Source organism: Sphaerodactylus townsendi, linkage group LG07 (genome assembly GCF_021028975.2).
Source record: "Sphaerodactylus townsendi isolate TG3544 linkage group LG07, MPM_Stown_v2.3, whole genome shotgun sequence".
Taxonomy (NCBI): Eukaryota; Metazoa; Chordata; class Lepidosauria; order Squamata; family Sphaerodactylidae; genus Sphaerodactylus; species Sphaerodactylus townsendi.
Genome location: NC_059431.1, coordinates 110,349,175 through 110,355,559, shown reverse-complemented (window position 1 = coordinate 110,355,559; position 6,385 = coordinate 110,349,175).

Genomic DNA, 6,385 nt, shown 5'->3' with positions numbered 1-6,385 from the left:
ACCATCTGCCCCTCCCCTCCTTCTAAGGGGATTAGGTCAGGTGGGATGCCATTTTAGGATACAACTCCTGTTTTATTATATTTATGGAAGTCTGATTTGATGATTTTATGTGTGGCTTTTATGCTGTACACCGCCCAGAGCCCTTCGGGGATGGGGCGGTATATTAAATAAATAAATAAATAAATAAATAAATAAATAAATAAATAAATAAATAGATAGATAGATAGATAGATAGATAAATAAATAAAAGTAATAATAGTAATAATAATAATAATAATAATAATAATACACATATATAATACTATGATAACCCTCTTATTTCCTTTGCTAGTCATCACTTCAAAGCATTACTTCCAGCTGAAGAAAGGTTCTGAAAGCTATTCCCACGTTGAACACAGGATACATTTATATTTACCTATGGGAAAGAAACCAGGCTCCTTAGAAAACAGAGTCCAGCGTATCTAGAAACTCTCGCTTCTTCCTGCTGCATATTTGCCAGGGAGGAAAACATGTCCATCATATCTTCTATTTACCTTCCCGGCTTTTGAGGAGGATTTTTTTCTCCTTTAAAAATATTCTTCCTGTTCAAACTTCTTCTGGGGCTGCCTGGCCTACTTTAGGCTAAAAATAGCTCTTGCGGCTGCTGTTTCTTTATGCAGCTGACACGAGACCACCCACGCTCAGAAATGACTCTGTTCCCTTCTTGAAATGGCAACCGAGCAAACAGGCTTCAAAGACTACTGGGACCAACGCATGAAATCCTAGTAGATTGTGCTTGCCTTTTACTTCAGCTGTGTAAATCCAATCTTTCTTTATCACATCACCGGAAGGGAACTGAAGGAAGGTGGTTAATGTCTAGAGGAGAAAGATGTAAGGTACAAATAAATAGCAGCCAGTTAAGGCAAGGAAGGTGTTCCAATCCCCAAATCGTCTTGGTTGCCCTCCTCTGCACCTTTTACAGTTCTGGGATGTCCATTTTGAGATACAGAACCCATAACTGTACAGTCCTCCAAATGAAGCCATACTACACAGGGGCATTACAATCAGTGGTGGGATCCAAAAATTTTAGTAACAGGTTCCCATGGTGGTGGGATTCAAACTGTGGCGTAGCGCCAATGGGGCTGGGCAGGGCACGACGGGGGCGTAACCAGGCATTCCGGGGGCGGGGCATTCGGGGTGGGCAGGGTTGTGGCAAGCGACGCAGCCGCTGTGTCGGTCCTTGGGCTGGAAACAAATGCACGAGGGCGCAGGCTGCCACTTATACGGCGGTGCACCTTCCTTGTTAGACTGTTTTCAAGCTCTGGCGCCAGCTACCTGCTGAGGAGTGAAGGAGCGAGCGTAATTCAAGGCAAAAATCACGTATAAAATCACTAATTAGTAACCCCCTCTCTGCAATAATATTGCAAATAATTAGTAACCTACTCTCGGGAACCTGTGAGAACCTGCTGGATCCCACCTCTGATTACAATACCAGGCATTTTATTTTCAATTCCTTCCCTAATAATCCCTAACATAGAGATAACCTTTTTACTACTGCTGCACACTGGACTGATGCTTTCACTGAGCTATCTACTACAATCTCAAAATCTTTTCTCCTCTCAGTCTCAGCAAGTTCAGACACGATGAGCCTATTCTTGAAGTTAGGATTTTTTTGTTCCAATGTGCATCTTCCGCACAGGCAGAATAATGCACATTCAATCCCCTTTCACAATTGTTTGAAAGTGGATTTTGCTATTCCGCACAGTAAAATCCAGCTTCAAAGTGGATTGAAAGAGGATTGAAAGTGCATTATTCCGCATGTGCGGAAGGGGCCTTACCGACACTGAACTTCATTTGCCACATTGTTGCCCACTCGCCCAATTTGTGGAGAACTTCCTAGAGCTCTTCACAATCATTCTTGGCTTTCACCATGCTGAAAATATTATTCTTTCATGTCACGATGTGTTCTTTGGATATTCCATATTCCATCAAGAGTCTGGGTTCTACCAAATCATTCAACGACTGATTACAGTGAGGCAGGGGTCTCTTGAAACATTTGACTACTTGGCACATAACAGCAAGACTATACATGGCCTCTCCCTTGCATGCCACCCCTCACTCCCTCCCCTCCCTTTAATCACTTCCCTTCAATGGCACTCCTCCATCCCTCCCCTTTAATCTCCTCCCACTTCTTCCCATGTCCTCCTTTCCCTCTCCCTGAGCAGCACCCTCCCCTCCTCTTGCATGTCATCCCTCCCTCCCGTCTCTCCCCTTTGCATGGGCCAAGTCCAGATGCTCCCTCCCTCCCCCTCCCCTTCTCTTCTTACACACCCCTCCCTCCCTCTCCCTCCCCTCCCTTCCCTCCCTCCCTCACACCTCCCTCCCTCCCCCCTTTACATGCCTCCTCTCCCTCAAGACCCCTCCCCTTCCCTCCCCTTGCATGCCACCTTCCCTCCCCTTCCCCTCCCTGCTTAATTCCTCCCCTCCCCTCCCTCCCCTTTTAATCTCTTCCCCTCCTCCCTCCCTCCCTTGCCACCCTCCCCAAGCACTCCTCCTCCCTCTTTACCCCTCCCCTCTCCCCTCCCTCCTCCCTCCCTCCCTTTAGCACTCCTCCCTCCCAAGCATGCCCTCCCTCAACCTTCTCCCTCTTTCAGATGGGTCTCCCCCTGGCCAACATGCAGCCCAATTTGAGTCAGCCATGAAAATAATGTAGAAGGACTCATTATCTCCCACCGGTCTGTAAATTATTTGTGTGAGAGAGGCTAAACGTAAGGCCAGATCTTGTCTGTACTGATCAATTCCTTCTTCATTAACAAAAATTAAACAGAGAAAAAAATATATATGCAGGACTAGAGGAGAGGTCTTGAAGGAAGAAATCCTCCTCTGTTTTGAAATGTTCAGATTGACATAATACCAAAATTGCAGCCATACAATTGCACGAGAAATCACAATGATGATGATAAATACACCACTTCAAGTGATCAAAGCATTTCATATAACTTTTGACAGACAAAACTGCAGTCAGCCTATGTATGCTAGACCACCAGGGATTTGATAAATCTGTTTTTATTGCTAGCACTGGCTCAGATTTGCCTCCCCTCTTTATCTGGCCCTCCTCTTAGGAGTGCAGCTCCCGTTCCCTGCCCCGAAGACCTCCTCTTTGCTTAATCTCGAAAGGACTCCTACAGTACCTGTGAAAGGGCACCACATATAGTAGCTGTGCTGGCCTGCAGTAGAACAGCTAGATTTGAGTCCCGATCAGGCCAGCCTGGGCCATCCAGGTCAGGTGTCCTTGCTCCACTGTTGACCTTCCCTGCAGTAGAGAACTTGAAAGTCTACCAAAACCTGAAAGTATACCAAATGTATACCGCGGAACCTTGGTTTTCATTGGTTCCAGCTTTCATCGATTTTTTCAGTGAAAAAATTTGTCTCGGTATTCATCGATTTGCCTCGGTTTTCATCGATTTGCAGTAAGGTGCAGGGATTTGTGGAGAAAAATCACCCTGAAAAATCGCTGAACCTCAAACCGTAATTCTGCAACTTGTTCCGGAAAATGACAATCTGTATTGTTCCGGTTCAGACTAAATCTTAAATAACTGTCAGAAATATCCTCTTTGGACAACTTTCTGGTGCGACATTGGTCCACTGGCTCTGAAGCTGGTCCTAGTGTTATTGTTTGTTACTGATTTCAGCATTAAACACTATGGCCCCTTCTGCACATGCAAAATAATGCATTTTCAAACCACTTTCACAACTGTTTGCAAGTGGATTTTGCTATTTTGCACAGCTTCAAAGAGCACTGAAAGCAGTTTTAAAGTGCATTATTCTGCATGTGCGGAATAAGCCTATGTTTATTCACCAACAATGTGTTTTTGGTATGTTTTTTTTGGCGTGCCTAGAACCATTAAACCGGATTTCTTACACTTGATTCCTTACGGAAAAAAAGTTTGCCTCGGTTTCTAATCGGGTTTCTCGGGTTTCTAATTCCGGATTCTTTTCGGATCTTTGATTACTAATGAAAACCGAGGTTCCACTGTACATGCTTTGTATACATGCATGTAGGTGATATCTTGCCTTGGAGCTGGATAATTTTTTGTATGTGTGAGCCAGATTATTCTGGTTCCTAAATATACATATATATTTGCATATTCATATTTAATGATTGTGCCTAAATTGGCTGAAGAAGACATAACAGTCGACAGTATTGTTTTTTCCCTGGGTCAATACTCCCACCGTCTATTGACCACCAGCCAAGGATTCCTCTATCAACATCTTGATGTGTGTACGTTCATCTATGAATACATGAAACTCATCTATGGGATGACAATTACATTTCACCTTACTAATACTAATAATTGGTTATTTTTTATGGACAATGTATAATATTATTAGATGATAATACTTTAATAACACATCATCTACGGGAGTTGAGTATTTAAAGGCATTGGTATCCTTCTACACCATAAATGGATCTCTTTCAAAGTGATAAATTGATTACAGAGACTTGATATTATTGTATTTGGGATCCCCTGTGTGTGTATTATTCATTGTTTTATTGTTGTTTTGGTTTTATAATATGTGTGGCCACCTTTGTTTTTTTGTTGGACTCAAGAGCTTGCAAATCTAAGAGAGAAATCGCTCATTCCTTTCACGAAAAATAGAGCTTTACAGTTTGAAGCTAGCACCATGGCAGGTTCTTTTTTCCTTCTCTGTAAATTCTTTAGATTCTGTCTCTGGGCTCCACATATATATTTTTGGAGAACTTGAAAGTCCTCAGATTGGAGAAGGGAGTGCACTACTTTGTTCCTTTACCTTCCTGTACTCTCTGCTCTTCCAAGCTGCCTGATCAGAGATGCTTGATACTCCTTTGCCCTTAGGTCAAGCTTTCACCCTTTCACCTTTTCTTCTCCTCTGGTTTGCTTCTCCCCTTTAACCCTTCACCCAGTTAGAAGCACACTTCCCAGCCCTGCCCTGGGCTGAGATGTCTCCCAGGTTTCCCCTTTTCCCAAGCAGGGCTTGAGGATGTTCCTGGATCTACCTGGCTAAGCAATTGCTATTACTTAAAACTCTAGGGACTGGCGGGCTCCACTCTCAGTCATCCTGGGTGCTCTCTTGACTTGGCTTTTGCAGCTGCCGGTTGTGAAGCTGAAGGCTGTCACACCACAAGTAAGTTGACCGACCCTGTAAATCCTGGGCATATCAATGCTTTTGGCATGTCCTTGTTAATGATGGACATTCCATCCACTATAAATACTACACAAACAGGACTAGGTGGAAGTGGAAGCAGGGTTGAGAAAGGCTGCAGCAAAGCAGGAGGAAAGCTGGAGGTGTGTGAATAGACACTGTTACGAAGATGCCTCTGGAAGGGACTGCTCTTGTTTGGCAGCCACAGCAGGAGCAGGCTAGGCTGTGCCACCCTGGGCCAATGTAGCCGCATCTATGATGAGGGAGGGAGGGAAGGAGGGGTGGCATGCAAAGGAGGGAAGGGGACCCGGCATCTGGCCCTGCCCCCCCACCCTACCAGAGGGAGGAGGAGGGGAGGGAGGGGTAGCATTCAAGGGAGGGGAGGGAAGGGGACTCAGCATCTGGATCTGGCCCACCCACCCTAGGGAGGGAGGGGAGGGGAGGGAGGGGTGGCATGCAAGGGAGGGGAGGGAGTGCAGTCTGGGATCTGGGCCCACCCAAACTTGGGAGGGAGGGAGGGAGGACATGCACAAGGAGTGGAGGGAGAGGCATGCAAGGAGGAGCAAGCAAGACTCCGGCATCTGGACCTGGCCCACCCACCCGAGGGAGGGAGGGGATGGGAGGGGTGGCATGCAAGGGAGGGGAGGGAGTGAGGGTGGCATGCAAAGGAGGGGAGGGAAAGGGACCCGGCATCTGGACCTGGCCCATCCACCCTAGGGAGGGAGGGGAGGGGTGGGAGGAGTGGCATGCAAGGGAGGGGAGTGAGTGAGGGGTGGCATGCAAAGGAGGGGGGAAGGGGGTGGAATTCTTAAACCAGTAAGAGATGTTTGACAATGCTGATGAGGCTGGGCAGGGGTTGGATGGGATACTCTCTTATGAGCATCACTTTGAGCTGGGCAGCCTGGCGATACTGTTACTGCCTCAGGCAATCCTATACGCTCTCAACAACATGTGTGTTTCATGCCTCTATAGCACAAATGGAGCAGTAGCCAGTCTCACAAACCCCATCTTACACACCCTCCCTGTGACTCTCTTTCTTTCACATGATCCATGCATTGCACCATCAAGGACACATCTACTAACTCACTTGTTTCGGCTACACAATGTAGAAGTGCACCATACCATCTACAGGCTTGTGTAGAGCCAGTGTGGTGTAGCGGCTAAGAGTAACGCACTCGAATCTGGAGAAGCGAGGTTAGTTCCCCACTCGTCCACATGAGTG